Here is an 18,900-nt window from a genome sequence, read left to right as displayed (position 1 = left end):
AGTTAAAGGTGTTTGAAAACAACCTGTATAAAAATCATAATAACAGAAGTTATAGATACCATAGATGGATGCAGTTTGACTGAAAATGTCAATTAAATAAAATTCTAGGAATTACCGCACAGTAACTGAAACCTACAATAAGGTCAAACAGCTACTATGACACGACAAATAAAATTATCTCTGTTTGAAATCATTGCTCTAGATTTCCCCAGCTGTCATGGTGTAGAAATAGCAAACATATTCCTTAGTGGTTTTTTATTCTTTCTTACTTGGTTGTTGGTTTGTTTGTTGGTTGGACAGGTTTTTGTTGGCTGACAATTTTGCTATAATATAGAATTTATAGTTTTGTACCTAATTTTTATCTGCACCATGTCACATACAGGTTGGTAAGTCTGCCAGGGAGTGGGCAGCAAATCTAGCCTCTTTCAGTTTAAACCCACTGTCCCTCACCCTGTCTCTACGGTCTGTGAGAGTCCCTTCCAAACTTTCATGAAATCCCACTTTAAGTACTAGAAAACTGCTATATGTTCTCCTGGGAGACTTATCTAAATGACATAAATTTAAACACAAAGCAGAATTTGTCTGGGTTAGGCATGCACACATATAAATGCAACCAGCTTCAAAAACAAGAAGTAAATTTTTTTATAACTTGGTTTGCAGCTAAACAAAAATCCCTTTGACTAGTGGTTCAGTTTGTCTCAGGTAACATTAAGCAAATTAATGAATTCAATAATTCGAAGTCTTCTCAAGACACTTGTCAAGAATTTCCTTGTATCCTTTCCAAAGGAAGTAGAATTACAGATAAGGGATCTTTTTGTTGTCTTCCTTTCCTCTGCATCCCTTATCCAAAATATATAAGACATCTCTAGCATATGATCATAAAGAGGAAGAGGAAATATTTCAACTAGGATTGAAACATGCCTTCCCTGAAACCTCTGCAGGGGTCATAGCTCAGCTTTCTGTCTGTAGTTCTGCCCTTCCAAACACATACTGACACTACTGGATCTCCCTCTTCTTGCTCAAGAGCTCGCTGCATGCAGTTAAACTCTGTTTTGTAGAACTTCCTCATTTTTTTTCCATTTTTCTCTTGTGATACATTATATCTTCTATCTTAATCTTTCTCATTAAACATTTCATCTCTCCTTGCAGTTTTCAGCCTATAAAACAGGAACACAGTGAACTACGGACTTGCTTCAATAACCATATTTACAAAGCACCCTACTTCCTACTAGAAATAAATTTCATGGTTACTTCAAGCTTTCCAGTTTGGGGTTGTTCTTTTTTCTGTCTTGCTTTTTCCCAGGAGACTCTTCCAACCTGTTCTGAGAGGAAACTTTGGACGAATGGCAAGGAAATGGAAATATAAACACTGAAATTTAGCACTACTGGGGACTGAAAGCTTGGGGGATCAGCAATAGGAGATAAAGTATTTAGCTCCTAGGTAATTTTTTAGGTTGCAATATCCAAGTCAGCAGCAAGCTTCGAAAAGCTGCAAGAAACTGATGCTTATACTAAAAGCACATGTTGCACAGGTAGTTTCTTGACAATCCAGAGTCCAGTACAGAATATCCCTATCAGACACCATAACTGAAATGTGTGCTTTTGCTGCAGCTAGGAAAGACCACTGGTCAGTGATGAAGGATGGTCACCTCACAAGCTCAATTCCCTTTGACAATGTCAAGGTCCTACAGCAGGCTGTGATCTGTACATGGAGTTTTGCACTAAAGGAAAGCTGTGAGGAAAATAATTATTTCAGATTTCTTGTAGCTTTCAATAGAAGAAGAGAACTCAAGCACCACTACATTTTTATTATTAATATTTGCCTTTTAAAGGTGATAATTAAGTCCATATTCATTAAATAAAATGTCCAGAAACATATGTATGTTTCATAGTTGACAGAAATGCTGATTAATTAAATAAGTGTTTAGATATCAGGAATTTCAAAACTAGTTTCCATTCAGCAATGAGTTTTTCAAAAATCTTTGGGACTTAACAGTTCACCATTTAATTTGAAGCAAATTGCAGCCTCAGTGGCCCTTTAACATCACTCACTCTTTATCTTTCACGTCTTGTTCCAGGACACTAATATGCATCCTGTGTTGGTTCAGTAGTTCTTTCTTTTCATGTCATGAGTACAATTTTTTCTCTGAAGTGAAATGCTTCTAGTTTAACCTTCTGATATTCTTATTAAATGAAGACACAGCAGGAGTTAGTAAAGAAAGAGTGAAACTTCATGTTAAAATCAACAAAAAATAAATCCTCTTTGATGGCTGTAGTTGAAAGCATTCAGAAACATTTTGGTCTTCTTTACTTAAAGAACCTGTTTAATTTTCTGTTTTACACTATTATGTAACTCGATTTTTCTCATAACCCATTGACCTTTGTCTGTTTCACTGGAAGCTTCATCAATATGATTCTTACTTTCATTCATGGTATCAGAAAGAAGCATGGGATGCTTCAGCTCTGTGACTTTGTAACATTTAGACCATAGGTTTTTTGGTACATGTATTACTCTTCCTAATTTGAGCCTAAACAGGGGCTATCCAAGGTGTCAGTTTAAAACAATAAATTTATTACCTATAAAGCTTACCTGAAACCTATGAAGTTCTTTTACCTAGCATCCTAAAGCCACTGCTGAAAGAAAAGAATATGTTAAGGTCGATTTTCAATTATCTGAAATTTAATATCTCTTAATCTCTTAATCTCTTTATAAATTGAAACTTTATGTTTTAGGTGATAATTTTCCCTGACCTCAGAAGTCACAAGCATCCTTACACAAAAGCAAAACAGGTACACACAGAATCCTATACACAGTAAGACAAATTGTCATGCTGATAAAGCACCAGTCTCATCATTGCTTTGATAGAAACCATAAGAGCTGGCTATAAGGTGGAGAAAATTGCATAGAAGAGTTTGAATAACATTTGGGGAGGAGGGAATAAAGAAATCCCAACAAAAAAAAAAAGATTAACCTAAGTTAACCTGTGACTATAATTAATGTTCAAAAACATCAATTTCCATGTTTATTTTCTTTTTTACTAAGGTAAAAATATGGACATTTTTTCTAGAAAGAGAGACACCTGCAGAGTAACCAATTCATTTTATGGATGATTTCTGCTAAGAAAGTAATAATAAAAGCAGAAAGCATTTCTTTTTTGTCAGCTTGAGAATAAATATGGATGGTTCTGTCATGTGTCTTTGGATAGTCTGGCTCCTAATACAAACAAGTGCTTGTTGAAAGTGAAAAGAGGAGGGAGAAAAAAAAAATCCTCTTACTAATTGCAAACAAGTCTCTCTCTCTCTGCTCAATTAAAATTTAAACTAAGTGGAATAATTGTACATATGGCATGCATAATAACGACAGCGATAACATCCTGTTTGGTTCACTGTAATGGAAATCTACTACTGCTGCTAATGGTATATAATAGCACCAAATTAAAAAATTGAATGAAATAGCAGGTAAAAAATACAGTCCCTCAGGAAGCCTCATGCACACAGAACATCAGCATCTGACAGGACATCAGAAAATAAGCTCGTGACTGTAAGGTGGAAGAAGGTTTCACAAATGACAGCCTTCATTGTAAAGGCCTTAGTTTTCTAATCTTTGCAATAAACTTCTCCCAATTTACAGGGCAATTGCACCAGCACCAGATTTCTAAGCTTCATGCATTCATGACTCCAACACAGTAGGAAAGAACTACAAATTTTGAATCAAATCAGATTATATTATCATGAGTTCTATGATTGAAAGGGCTGCTCATGAGAATCTGACACCAAATTTTATTGCAACTGTTGATGACAGTCTAGGAAAAATAGTTATAATTCTGTCACAGATATTATGGTTTTTATTATTCAGAACATCAGTGCCTATACCAATATTTTCAGTCTGTTTTGCAAAAGAAGACAGTTCATTTCCAAAGAAAAGACCTCATTTCATTTTTAATTACAATGGTCTGAAATTATACATACTACAGAGTTAATGGACATCATCAATGTACATCTCATTCCTCATTATCTAGTTAGCTAACTGGTGCAATTCTATATTCTCTGCCATTAGGACCAGGCATCTCAGTATTTTCTTCCTTTCTCTATAACTTTTTAGCCCTAGTAATAGAGGTTTTAGAAAAAGCTGATGATCTTTATCTTTTAAAACAGGTTTCAGATTATTTAAAATCTATTTAATTTTATTTTTTATAGAAAAAAAAAGTTCTAAAATATCAAGACACCATACCATCACAAGATAACTGGCAAGCAAGATCATAAATTGGTTTTAATTAGTGTTAGATGGGCTGTGAAAAACTGTGGGTTTAACCATAATTAGGTGGGTCGTGAAAAAGAATAAACCATTTATACGGAATTTTTTATCAGAATTTTCCATCAATTTTCACAATGTGATCAAAACCTTTTTATCTATTTAATGCTTTTTAATATTCTGATTTTAATCACATCAAGATTTAAGACTTCAACTTCCATAAAATCATTTTATTACAACTCATAGACAGCTACTATCCAAACTAATTCTCTGGCTTCACAGAATCCTCTTCTTCATATTGTCATTTAACTATATTAATTCTATATGCACAAACATTGTTGCTCTAAACTTGACGTGACAGAAATTTCCTTTTATTCTTATTGCCTCTTATATTTTGTTCTGGAAAGGGTTTTTTTTTACATATTTGGTTCAAGGCTTTTGATATATAAAGCAGATGAAAATTTTCTAATGCACAAGATGATCCTTCAAACTGGAGGGCTGAAGGGAGGGAGAGAGGAAGGAAAGGGAAGAAAGAAAGAAATACTGAAACATCAGCCAGTCAGTCTTAATTGATTAAGTTATTGTCAAGTCTTTATTTCTCCTTCCTCCACTGCTGAGATTGTGATTTCTTCTTGAAGATAAGTTGCATTTTAGTCTCTGAGGGAAAGAAAGACATGGTAGGCATGGAAACAAAAAGTTTTGGCATGGCTTCAGAGGAAAGACGGTCTGATGGCTGCAGCAAGTTAACGTGGAAATATCTGATAGGCACTTCATGGTTATTCAGCAATAACTATGTAATAATTATGCAAATCAACCCTTCCTCAGTCAGAGTGCAGGGATTTGCATAATTGAGAAATAAACATACAATTATGGGTCAGCAGTGGCATAGCATTGAGGTACTTGTGAGAAAATGTTTCAGTATCAACTGTATTTAAACCAAAAATATGGAGTAATTGAAGGGACTAGAGGCAGCATACTAAGCTTCAGTCTACACAATTATGAAACCTATGAAAAATTTCACTGTATGCATCAGAATAAAGCTCCAATCCTCAGCTGTTGAAGGCCTGAATTATAGCAGAACTACACTAATTCCTATATTTAGGAACAGAGAACTTGCAGAACAAGTCAGAGTGATGTAAAACTGACCAAGGCTGACCAAAGGGATTTTCCACACCATATGACATCTGCTCCATAATAAGAGCTAAGAGAAAGGAAGAGAAATTGGGTGCATTCATTTTTCCTTTGGTTTGGCATATGGCCTTTGCTTTTGCTTTATTAAACTGCCTTTATCTTGATCCATGAGATTTATCTTATTTTTTCCTCTCCCTATCTTGCACAGGAGGGGAATGATAGAGCAGTTTGGTGGGCACCTGGTAGCTGGTCAACTCACCGGTCAACTCAATCAGGAAGATAAGTGTGTGGAAAATTTCCTAGAGAATTACAGAATTTTGTTTTCAATTTACCCCACAACACAAAATGTGGTTTGGAATTGGGATGTTATGATGAGCTGATCAGTTCCTTGACAGTACTGAAGCTGCAAGTACTGGCAGCTTTGTAGTCTCCCCAGTTCTCTGCTTGTGCTACACACCAGTACCCACAGGACTTACATGGTTTGGGCTTAGTGGCAGATATTTGGACAAAACTTTTTTGTCTTCAGAAGATGGGATTAAATAATTTTGTACTTACTTCCGGTATAATCTTTCTCTAGCTGACCCACATAGTGCCTGACCCATCCAGTTTGATTTTAAGGTTTGAAAATGCATAACAAGTCAGTTTGAAAGATAAATATTGGGTTTATCTGCATCACAGTATCCTTTCATTACAAGGAAATAAAATACACCTACCACACTCATCCCAACATTATTTTAATTTCTTTAAAAGACTAAAACACCCCTTAGTACAGGCCCTACAACACTGCATCAGCTAATCTTCAACTACCTCCTAAAGGATTAGGTGATCTTTTATGTCTTTCTTGATACTGAAAGTTTGGGTCTCAATTCCTACTCATGACATGCAGTCTTATCTTTTCTTGCAACAAGATTTTCATTAAGGTTTTCCAGCTCAAATATCCTACTTTCTAAACTATTGAGTTTCTTGCCAAATGCTGTTTCCATCTCTTTCTTGCTATTCATGCTGGAATTGATGCTACCCTTCAATGTCAAGCAGGAAACGTGAATTAATGAAGTCATATAAATGTGTCAGATTTTACAGACACTTCTTAAACCATCTAGTAAAAAGAAAGAAAGCATGCCAGACATGAGATGGAAAAAAAATTAAGAAATACACATATACTCTCTATTTGTTCATCAGAACAGGGAACTGGGAGAACAGGGAAAGACTTCCCTGAGTGAAAGACGACAAATAACCTTTGCTGGCACTCAATACATTATGTCACAGAAGGTAGAGGGATTCCCAGCATTAGAAAAGCAGCTTTTGCCTTACCATTAATGCTTCTTACTTTTCCATTGAAATTTCTTGAGTTTACTTAGCCAATACAGATGTCTGTCCTTTTGTTCGTTTGCTTGTTTATTTGTTTGCTTTGCAAAAGCCTAAATAAATCCACTGGATTATGTCTGTTTATGTAGCTGAAATATGTCTGAGGGCAACTGAAATAACATTATCATGTCAATTAACAATGTAGTGTCAGGTTAATATTGTTTATTTACTCTATAAAGGCTGTTTCTTACCTGTTGTGTTACATGAAGTCTTTTCCTAAAACAAAGGAATGATACAAAACTCCACATTAAAACAGAGGATGTGGATTATCATATAAAATAATCTTTATATCAGTACTGATTTGGAAAAGATTTTTTTAATAGAAGAATGCAAGAAATTTATTTTGATCCCTGTTACTAAATTCTGTGACAGCATCTTCTTTTCCCACTGGCCTCATACTACCATTTACTAACTCATGTTTTCACTACAGCACATAATCCTACCAATTGGAGAGTTGGTATAGTAAATTCAGCAGAAGTGCTAATATCTAGTTTCACACTCATCTGAAAGCTGATATAAAACACTGGCCTTTGTTTTCCTTTAATTCAAGATGGTTTAAAAATAATAATAAAATCAAGAACTGAATTTTAAAAAAATAAATAATCCCTCTTCTTGCTCCTACAACTAGCATACAATGGCATACGAACCCTGCAGTTTGTATAATGACACAAACAATGGCAATACAATTAGCTGCTATGTTAATTGAAAGCTGTAAGCATTTATAGAATCAGATATAAATGTTTGGAAGAAATACAGGTTGGAAGAGATCTTTAGAGGCCAGCTAGTCCAAACCCCCTGTAGTAAATAAGAACATCTTCACTAGATCAAGTTGATCAGAGTCCCATTAAGCCTGACCTTGAATATCTCCAGGGATGGGCCCTCCACTGCTTCTCTGGACAACCTGTTCCAGTCATCTACCACACTCATCCAACCTAAATCTCCTCTTTTCAAGTTTAAAACGGTTACCCCTTGTCCTACTCTACATGCCCCCTTCCCCAGCTTTCTTATAGCCACCTTTGGCATGGTCTCCCACAACATCCTTCTCTCTAAGTTGGAGAGATATTGATTTGGTGAGTGGACTGTTCAGTGGATAAGGAATTGACTGAATGGTCACATCCAGAAGGTAGTGGTCAATAGCTCCAACTCAATGGCTCTGAATCAAGTAGTCAATGGCTCCAAGGAAGACAGTAACAAGCGGAATTCCTCAAGGGTCTGTGCTGGGACCAGTGCTGTTTAATATCTTTATTAATGATATTGACAGTGGTATTATGTGCATCCTCAGTAAATCTGCTGATAACACCAAGCTGAGTGGTGAAGGTAATGTTCCAGAGGGACAGGATGTCATCCAGAGGGACCTGGACAGTATGGAGAAGTAAGCCTTCCTATTACGTTTGATATTGCTACTACTTCCTATTGCTTTTCATAATGCAGAAGATACTGTCCTTAATAAGTACATGGCATCAGTAACAGCATCATGCTGCTGCACAAAAGAAAGGAGAACACCTCCACAGTTCTAACGTAGCAATCCAGGCCCTGACTGTAATGTATAACAGGGACAGCAAAAGTACTAACCTATGTAGGAACTTAATCCTAATGTAGGAACTCTAAATCACAACCTTTAAATTTTTAAATGAAATGGGAAAGTTACTTTTCCCATCTTCATGGTGGCGTCCTGGATAGAGTTGTAATGACAAGCAAATTCTGTGAGTGATCAGCCTTACTGTGTTTAAACATGCTTACGTGCTACTCAGAACAAAACAGTTTTATAAGCTGAATTGAGAACCCACAGCACAGCAATAAACAATAAGAATTAAGAAGACATTATTAAAAGCACTTTAACTTTTAGGACAATCTCTGGAGACAGCATGCCCTGTTTTTAACCAGAAAACAGAGGTATGTTATCAGTCTCTGAAGTCTTACATGCCACTTCTCAGTTTTGCACCTGCAAATATTCTGCAGTAGTTATTGTTTGTACAAATTCAGGGCTTTTTGGACAAGCAGTCAGACTGTGTCTCTTTTTGTCAGCTGGCAATTTTTTCCATAAAGGATTCCAGCAAGGTTGAGCAGGCCAGTCCTAAGCACATTTCTGTAAACCAACCTGTTCAAAATGGACCTGGCTATATCATAGAATCACAGAATATCCTGAGTTGGAAGCGACCCTTAAGGATCATCACACAGGGCCAGGCAAGTCATAGCATGGGGCTGAGTGCATCACCCAGACGCTTCTGGAACTTAGTCAAGCTTGGTGTTGTGACCACACCCTGGGGAGCCTGTTTCAGTGCCTGACCACCCTCTCAGTAAAGAAACGCTTCCTAATACCCAATCTAAACCTCTCCTGTCACAGCTTCATGCTGTTTCCTCAGGTTCTGTCACTGGTCACCAAAGAGAGATTGGTGACTGCCCCTTCGCTCCCCCTCATCAGGAAGCCATAGACCACAATGAGGTCTCCCCTCAGTCTCCTCTTCTCCAAGCTGAAGAAACCAAGGGACTTCAGTGTCTTCTCATAAGACTTCCAGAGCCCCACCGGTCAGACAATTGCCCACCCAATACATTACAGATTTGTCTAATTGCAGGTTGGACATTTTGTCCAGCAAGATGCTGTGAGACACAATATCGAAAGCCTTGCTGAAATAAAAAAGAAAATAATATAAACTGGTTTCCCTTGATCATCCAGCTGGGTGACCTTGTCGCAAAAGGAAATCAAGTTAGATAAACAGGACCTTCCTCTCCTGAACCGGTGTTGGCTGTGACCAATGACTGTCTTATCATTTCTGAACAACGTGAACAATATGAACAGTAAAGACTGAGAGAAGACAATTTTACCCAGCTCATATCCTCTGAACTAACATTAGGAACCTACAGTGCATTCACTGATGGAAGTATATCTTCAAGTATGAATTTGCAGGCTTTGCCTCATTAATTAAGAATGTTTCTTAATGTTTAGAATATAATCACTAAACCATGCAAAACGAAGACAAGGCAAACTACATCAGAAACTTCACAGTGTAATGTTATATAGAAAGCCAGAGCCAGTTTCACAAGTGCAGCAGACAACTTCATATGTGTGTGTTAAGGATGACTTCTTTCCAGCCTACAAGGAGCATTTCAGTGGTGGCTGAAATAGGATAAGCTTTCCTTTGATGAAAGTAGAGTGATATAAGATCCCTCAGATCTTTCCTAACTTGAGCTATTTTTATCGACTCTTAACTCAAGTTCATTAGCACAGTTACAAGAGCTCTTCCTAAACATAATAATCATGATGCTCACAATCTAGCTGTTGTACATCTAGAGCAGAACCTCCAGTTTATTAAATTAATATAAATAGGTCACCTGTAGAGAACACAAACTCACCTAACATCTGAGGCTGGGATGCAATTAACATTCTCCGTAATGGCTTGTAGGCTGTTGTCTTCTGCACTCGTTGCTAGGACAGTACTGGCAACATACCAGTGTTTTGACTATAGCTGAACAATGTCTGTTTGCATAGCATTAAGGATTTCTTTCTTCTCCTGCTCTGAGCAGACTGGGGGAGGGAAAGAGGGTTGGAAGGCACATAGCCAAGACAGCTGCCCTGAACTAGCCAGTGTTATCTCATAGCTCAAGCATGGTGTCTTCTTCGGCTATAAAAGTTTGGAGAGAGGAGAAACGAGGGACCTTTGTGGTTCTGGCATTTGTTTGCCATGCAACCATTACACTTGCTGAGGTCCTGCTTACCAAGAAGAAGCTTCTTCCGCGTTTGCATGAATTCCTCATTTTACTTTTCTTAAACATGAAAACTTTGTTTTTCTTATTAAACTGTCATTGTCTCTATCTGTGAGTCTTCTTACCTTCCTTTTATTTTCTCCCTGTCCTACAAGGATGAGAAGCTGGGTGGGTCTTTACTTCTGGCTAAGATCAACCCAGCCACTCTCAACCTATAATTTAAAGTTATTTTTGCACAGTCCATTTACTGTAATATCTCCTCTCCATTGTTCACTTTGTTCAATTAAAATGTTATCCTGAAAAACTTGAAAATACTTTTCCCCCTTCCTTCTCCTTTTTATTTCCCTGGCGAAAAGTGTGTTTGAAAATTTTATAAAGCATAATTTAATGAGGCAAATGAAACAACTATGTACATTGTTGATCATACACTAACTAAATAAATATACTTAAACAGAATCATAAGAAGCTTCGTTTTCAACTTTTTCTGCTTTGAGTGTGGGAAAAGGCATATGTTTAAGGTTCAAGAAATATTTTAAAACACCCACATAAACTCTTTACAGGATTATAAGCAAGCACAAGGACTTACCTGTGAACATAACTCAAATTTAACAATATCATTTTAAGGTGGAATATTACATAAGGAGAATATACTAAACATGAACAATAATTTAAGATTCGTTGCAATAGTCTCCTTTTTTCTCCATAAAACTTTTCCTAAGGCAAAAATACCTCCTTCAAAATGAAACCCATTCATTTTGCTTCATTGCAAACAAATGGCTGAAGTACTTTGTAGAAAGCTGAAATCAAGGTGATAGATAACTAACAGTGGTTGTGCAAGGTAAGCAATTGGTTGAAATGGAGTCTTGTGACTTCTTTTCAATCATTTCCAACATAATCAGAAAAACCAGATTTTTCAGTAAATAACAGCGTGATGATGAGTCTACAGTGCTGGAGAGACATAGAGCTACAGTTTTGGCTGGTACATGACCAAACATTAATGTTGCTGCACACAGCGGTGCTGAAACATATATGTAATTCAACATACTGGATTAGTCACCAATGCAAAAGGGGAAAAAAAAGGGATTTAAAAAACTTGTACAGAGTAAAGCACCTAAGATCAGTGCAAATACCACTAAGGGAAAGCAACAGATCTTATTAGAGAAAACAAGCATGGCTTAAGAAGGAACAATATTCCTGCCAGTATACATTAGAGAATTATGTAAAAAGTCAAAAAAAAATCTTGTACCAACCCTGGTGCAAGACCAAACAAATACTGACTGGACACAAGTAAACAGGAAGAAGGAGACCTGTAATCGCCAGAATAAAAAGGCTTGACAACAGCAGTTGAGAGCACAGATAACATATGAACTTGGGAAAAGACTAAGGAAAAGAGTTGCTGAAATTCTCAGCTGCAACATGCCAGTTTGCAAGAGAGAGTGTTATAAGCATAGTCATGAGCAGAGTAGGCCTGGACTCGAACAATATGCCTTCCAGTCCTGTATGTCAAAACACCACACTGCCTGTAGTGCAAAAACTTTAAAGGTCTTCCAGAAATAACAAGCAAGACAAAATGAGATGCACTTCGTTCAATTTCTGAAACAGCCTACTGTCTCCTGGAGAAAAGGAAAACAAATATTTTACTTCTGAAATCTTCCTCTGTATTAAAAATGAATGGAAAATTATGGATATTTATTATCTGAAATATGACCTGAAAATTATTGTCACCTGAAATTATGCAGAACAACAGAGTCTCGCTTCTAAGTTTGGGATGACACCGCAGAGGACTTTTTATTTAAAAAAAAAAAATCATTTAGCTGGTTTACAAAAACATTGAAAAGTAAGTCAAGTTCAATAGCCAGTCAAAGTAGAAAACAGTAATTGCTGACTACAGATAAATAGAACAATTTTTCTGCCATTATCCACCCATTTAATTCTCTGCTTTCTTTTCATATCAGCAGAACTTTTAACCAAATATATTAACAAATTTATGATATATTAATAACATCAAAATATAATCTGTGAGAAAGAGCTACATTTTCAACATTACAAGTGGCAAGAAAAAATAATAATTTCTAAAACAGCTTAAAATGTTCTGAAAACACCTGTAGACTTAGCAGAAAAATAGATCTGCTTCAAAAGGTATAGTCAAAACAAAGAAAATAATTAAAGATTTTAAAGCTCTCAAGAAAAGCAATACCACAATCTTATGAAACTTATGCACCTATGTAGTGAGTCAAGCTGCATTGTATATTACATTACAGCTATAGTAAATAGCACACTGTAGTCTCCTGCCTTTTTGCTATGAGGCTACAGGTTTTATAAAACCTTTTCCACATAACTGGGGTGGGGGGAAGGGTAAGCAGTGGGTTGTTCATTTTTTTATAAACAAGTGTCAGCATTGAAGTTAAATCAGCAAGTTTCGAAAACCTCATGGAAGAAAAGTCTACGAGACTGGTACCTCCAATGCTTCTAACAAAAGACGGCTTTAACGATGTGAGACACATTGAACAGAAGCAAGAAAAGACCCATTTGTGAAGCAGTGGAGTTTGTTAGATAGTTTGGCTAGAAATCAGTCACAGGCTACTCACCTTGGGATTTACAATCGCTATGAACCCAGCAAGAACCTAAAGTTTGCAGGATATTCCTGTCTTGTGAATCTAAAGACATTGTCCTATACACATGAACCAGGTCAAAACAGTAACAAATATGTAAGCTGGGGGGAAAATTAAATATTTGTCCAGCTTCAGAACTGTTCAAAATCACCTGATCAGTTGCCAGCAATGTAACCACAACACTGTGAATTTACACTTAGTTTTAATTTTGTCAGTATATATAAAAATTACGGGTAAAAAGAAAAGCCCTACTTATCCACCCACACAGTGCATTTCATAGTCTGTTCCACAGTGATGGATGTTTCATCTAGATACCTTAAACTTATTTATTTTGCAGAATAATCCCTTTCAATCAGTTTCATTGCTACAGTATACACTCAGTGCTGTAGTCTTCTTCCTCCAACAGTTCTACTACAAATACCTGATTTTAAAAATATTATGTAAACATAAAATTTATGCTATTTTCTTTAACAAAACTAATCTGGGTGGACATTAAAATGCAGACAAGTATCTAGCATAAGGCTCGTTAATGCAAAAGAAATTAATATATATGAGTGCATGTAATTTCCTGAAAATTTCTACTATAACTTCAGAAGTCAAAGCAGAACTTGGGAACTCTTCTCCATTGGCAGTGCCACTGATTTCCAAGGCATGCATTATATGGAATCAGACTAATCCCCCCAATGCTGGGTAGCTTCCTTTCTAATAAGCCTTTCTACATCTGGAGTATGACAAGGCTTTAAATTAAAGTGCTAGACATTACAGTAATCTTCAGTAGCTGTAATACTGAGGAGGAAAATCTACATGCTGTACAGTGTACTTATTAAACATGATTCCTAATCATTTGATCAAAGCCTCTCTCAAGTAGTTGTGATATAAGGAATAGTAAAAGTACGCAACACATATTTGTATACCTCTAGGGCATAGCACAAATCACAAGAATAAAGCAGACAGCAGTACACCTAACATTTGTGATGCCACTTTCAGCGGCTGCATGCGAGTCCTGGACATATGTATTTTCTCCAGCCAGACAAGGAAAGGACATGAAATAGTCACAAACTGAGGTGACAGCAACCTTCTCTGCCCGGCCCGCGCTACTACCAGTGCATGTTGCAGAGGCGCAACAAGCAGGATAAAATGGTAGACTTCAGGATTACTGAGTGAGCTAGAGAGCTGGATCTCTGTGAATGTGGCAAGGTGGCTAGAGACAGGTAGACAGCCTCCTGCTGCAGAGAAGGAGACAGGTCAAGGGATAGAGTAGAAGTGGGAAAAAGGAGCTGAAGGATGCTACCTGGCTCCTACACATGGTAGGAGCTGCCGGGCCTGGCTCCTCAAACTTTGTCTTCGTTCATGCCACTTCTGGTGACTAAATACATCACATTTAGGAATCTATGAACCAGACTAGAAAGCAAGTCTCCAGTGCACACAGCTGTCATTTCTTCCAAGCTCCATTGTCAGGCAGAAGACAGGACAGCAGGAAGTTTTCTTATCACCACAGAAGTTACCCAGATAAGCCACTTCTCTCACTGCCTGCACTTAAAGTCAGCCTCTATGCTTCCTTGATGTCTCCTACAAACCATGAGCAGCCTGCACCTGGCTGAGCTGGAAATGGTTCTGCCCACACTCTTAGCACTCCTCACTCGGTGTGTGTGTGTGTGAAATGGCAACAGTAGTAAATGTCCCATTTATACATTACAAAAAACAGAAGAACTGTACTAAACCCTGGAAATTTCTTCCAGTATGTGTAGTTGCCACATTTTCTAAACACAAATGCAGCCTGCTATAAAATTAAAATGGAAATTTCTGTCCCATAAAGATGGGACCATGGAGATTCAGAGTGAATTTCCTTCCTGCTGCCCAGATTGTACTACTTTTTAATATAAAGATTTGTTGAAAGACAGCTGGCTAATTTCTATCTTGAAGTGACACAAATGAGAAGAGGCAGATACGTCTTCTGGGCTAAAAATCTGTCTGACACCTCAGAAACCAAAGCTTATACAAGTTTGGAGGCATGGGGTTTTTTTTATAGATCACTTGTAAATGCTAAGTTAATAAAAGCCTTTTGTGCTGAGTGTAGAGTTTAAGCTACTGTGCCTAGGAGAGATGGCAGTCTTTCTTTTTTGCAAGAGAGACTTGTGACTGTGATACCTTGTTCAGCATCCTTCTCAAAACCTCACAGGTCCTACTGCCTCTACTGTCCCTGCATTGCAGCGCTTCTGCTGTCAGCCCTTGTTATTTGCCTACAGAGGTTGAAATTTTACATACAGAAATAGACAGATAAAATCAAATTCTAATTATCTGGCTGCCCATAGCTTTTCACCACAGTTCTCGCTGCATCTGGACACAGGCTTTCAGGATGCCCCTTTTGGTCAGAGTGAACGTATGATATTTGTTAGGTGAGTTGATTAAGAAATAGTTACATGTTAGGTATCAAAAAATTAAGTAATTAAAAATATTTTTCTAAATTCAGGTGTGGTATAAAGCTACGTAATACACAAGGAAAAGATAATAAAGGCACAATGTAGGGTGAGGTGTATCAAAAAGGTAAAACAATGAAAAATAGTATGTGGTATGTGTTGACTGAAATAGCCTACATTGCTTCAAAATACAGTAGGTCATCTAGCCTTCATTAAACTTTTGCTTTGGTTCTGTTATTTTAGGGTTTCATTTTCATAAAGATCACATCTTTCAGTAAGTTAGAAAAATAAAAATTTATGTTCATGTTTGGAATGACCTAGGTAAGTCATGAAACTGGAAAACTAGAAAAATACTCTATTTCTAAACAGAAATTTGTCAACTTAGCCAGAGCAATTGTAGGGATGAAAGAAATTCATAACTCACACCCAAATTCCAGTGCATCTTTTAAATTAAAAAACTTTTTCAGGTATTCCAGTATGGGCTGATAAGCCTTTGGGCTTGGAAGAACACACCTGTTTATGTATTGCAACATTAATAAGGAGAGCAGGTCACATGTTCAACAGCATTCCAGAATTTTTCGAGGAACAGGTCCCAGCAAAATGTCCCACACTTGTATGAGAATAAAGACTGGACTGTTTTTCCCACTTGCCCAAGGAAATTCTATTCTAACAGACTGAAAAAGGAAATGGTTCTAACTATAGTTGCTAGAAGTTGCAAAAAATTTGAAAGTAAAAGATATTCCTGCGTTAAGAAGTAAATTCGTTATACTTTCTAAATTCCTCTCTCATGTATCATGCAGCAACTATTCCATTTTACATTTACAGCCACCTAAAACAATGCCCACAAAAAGTGAAAACTTTGAAGCCTCAGACCCATATATTGAATCAATATAAATTAAAACCTTTCCAAAATACTGACTTGTAGACAGTCATGCCTTCCAGACAACAGAAGACCTCTCATTTCATTTAGAAACACCAAGAGAAACACCTCAGTTTTATAAATTTTTTAACTTTCCCAAAGTCTCTAGCTTTCCCTTCCAATTGCATGATTTGTCTTTCAAACGCTCATATTGCTTCCTAGCAATTTAGAAAATAAAACAGGATAAAAATGGCATAAAACTGGAAGATCTTAAAAAATGTAACCCTTGCACTGTGATTTGCAGTAACACATTGAACTGTGTTTGAAAATATCTATATATCAGTGTTTCCTTCCAATCAGCTGACACTTAATGATATACTCTAAATTAAAGCATTGAGCTTATTGAAAAATACTGAGGACACAAGACACTAGTTTTCCCACATACAATTTATGAAAGCAGTTGTGATTAAATTAAGAGTTTCAATGGAAAACTCCTCCAGAAATGTTTATGTCCCTCTGATACAAGTGTAGGAAGGATCAGAGAATTCTCTTCAGAGCTATGATTGCTCAGACAATGGCTAGTTGGCCTTGGGATTTCTTGTTTCTCATATTTTTATATCTATATGCATTTAAATAGGTCATAAAGAATTCATTGTGAGCTTTGGAGTAAAGGAAGTGAAACAATCAACCAGATATGAAAGCCCTTGAAATTAGGAACTGCACAGAGCGTGGGGGACAGAGTACAATGACCAGAAAATTGCATGCAAAATACAATAGTTAAATACTACAGATGTGGCTGACATTTTGTTTTCCAGAGTTCATTCTTATTCCCATATTAGAGACGTGCCAATTACAATTGTTATTCTGATAGTTCACAGTGGCACTTCCCATGTGTATCTGCTACATTGGTTTTAAATGGATCACACAACATCAGGAGCCAGGTCTAACTAGATAACCTGCAACTCCGTCACAACTTGGTTACTAATGCAGCAAAGGCTGTAGTTTGGTGAAAATATATTTCAGATGTATTGTTAGAGTTCCTTTTCAGAGAAAATGCTTTCCTAAGCCTCTCTGTGATAGTAGATACAGTTAAACAGACTGAGGATCTGAGTTGAATTAAAAATAACCCACAAAAATCTTAACCCACATCAATTCCCCGAGGAGGCAGAAAGCAATATGAAGAACTAATTATGCTGACACTACTGCAAAAAGAAATGACTGTCAAACTCTGACCAGGATATCTTATTAGTGTCTTCAGAGATTTCCTCTGAAATTGTTCTCTCCTTCACTTAGTCTTTTATATTTAAAATTACTTTACTTACTGACCTGAGCCTGTCAGTGCTCCTCATATTTCAGATTGGATTTTAAACACAGCCAAGAAAAAGCTTTTTTTTTTTTTATTGAAACACCAAAAGCAATAAGCTCTAACAAAAGCTACAGCATCTGGACACACCAAACCAACTGTTCATTTAGACACTTGTTCACTACCTTTACCTGGAAGTCCTGCGGTACTAACAAGCATTGTGATTCAGCCACAGCTGGCAGCTGAGCACCACATGGCCTCTCACTCTCCTCAACAGCAGGATGGGAAGGGTAATGGGGAGACAAAGGCAAACCTCAGGATTTGGGATAAGGACAGTTTTTTGGGACAGCAAGGGGATAGAGAAATGACTACGATAGGACTTAGAATATACAACTGGTGACACACAATCCAATTTCTCACCAGAAAAACCCCACACAATTCAGACCATCCCCAAACTATATGTTCCCAGTTAGGCCACTTTGGTACTGAGCATGACGACATCTGGCCAGCACATGACCACTTCCAGAATTCATGGGGGACTGGAGATTCCAATGCTAACCCACTGTTTTATCAGTGTGACCCACTTACTCCACATAGCATCAGTTGCCTGACAAGTAAAGAAGCCCATCCCTTTGAACATGCAGTCCAGCACCTGTAGGGTGCCTACTGTGCCAGGAGGAGCTGGGCTTCAGTTCCAATCACTTGTGAAGTAGATCAAAAATGTGCATTAGCGATATCAGTTGTGGAATACCACCTGGCTGCTTGTGACTCCAGTTCACACTGGAGTTCTAGCATGTCCAGCACAGCAACACTTACAGGTGGCGTGACTTCATTCAGGCTATAATAGTCCTCTGTCAGCCTCCACTCTCCATTAGACTTCTGCACTGGCCATATGGGACTACTAAAGGGTGAGCAGGTTCTGCCAATCACTCCCTGACTCTCCAGTTGATGAAACAGCTTCCAAATGGGAATCAAGGAGTCATGGTTGGTGCAGTAGTGTGGCCAGTGCACAGTTGTGGTAGCAATCTGCTTACTCCTAATAGCTGCAATACTGTTCTGTACAGGTGGGAAATAGAGCAAATTCTCTTCAAGTTGATGAACCCTCTGGGACAGTTTCTTCACAGCTGAGACAAGGGAGGAAGAGAGACTTTCTTCATATTGTCAGAGGCAGCAAACCAATTCATCCACTGTTGGTGCCTCTTCACTTTTCTAGTACATTACTGCCAGTGAGTTGGCGCACAAAGATGTTGCAGTCCATA

This window comes from Gallinula chloropus (assembly GCF_964237585.1).
Source record: "Gallinula chloropus genome assembly, chromosome: Z".
NCBI classification, from domain to species: Eukaryota; Metazoa; Chordata; class Aves; order Gruiformes; family Rallidae; genus Gallinula; species Gallinula chloropus.
The sequence above is the reverse complement of the archived record's forward strand: the minus strand, read 5'-3'. Positions refer to the sequence as shown.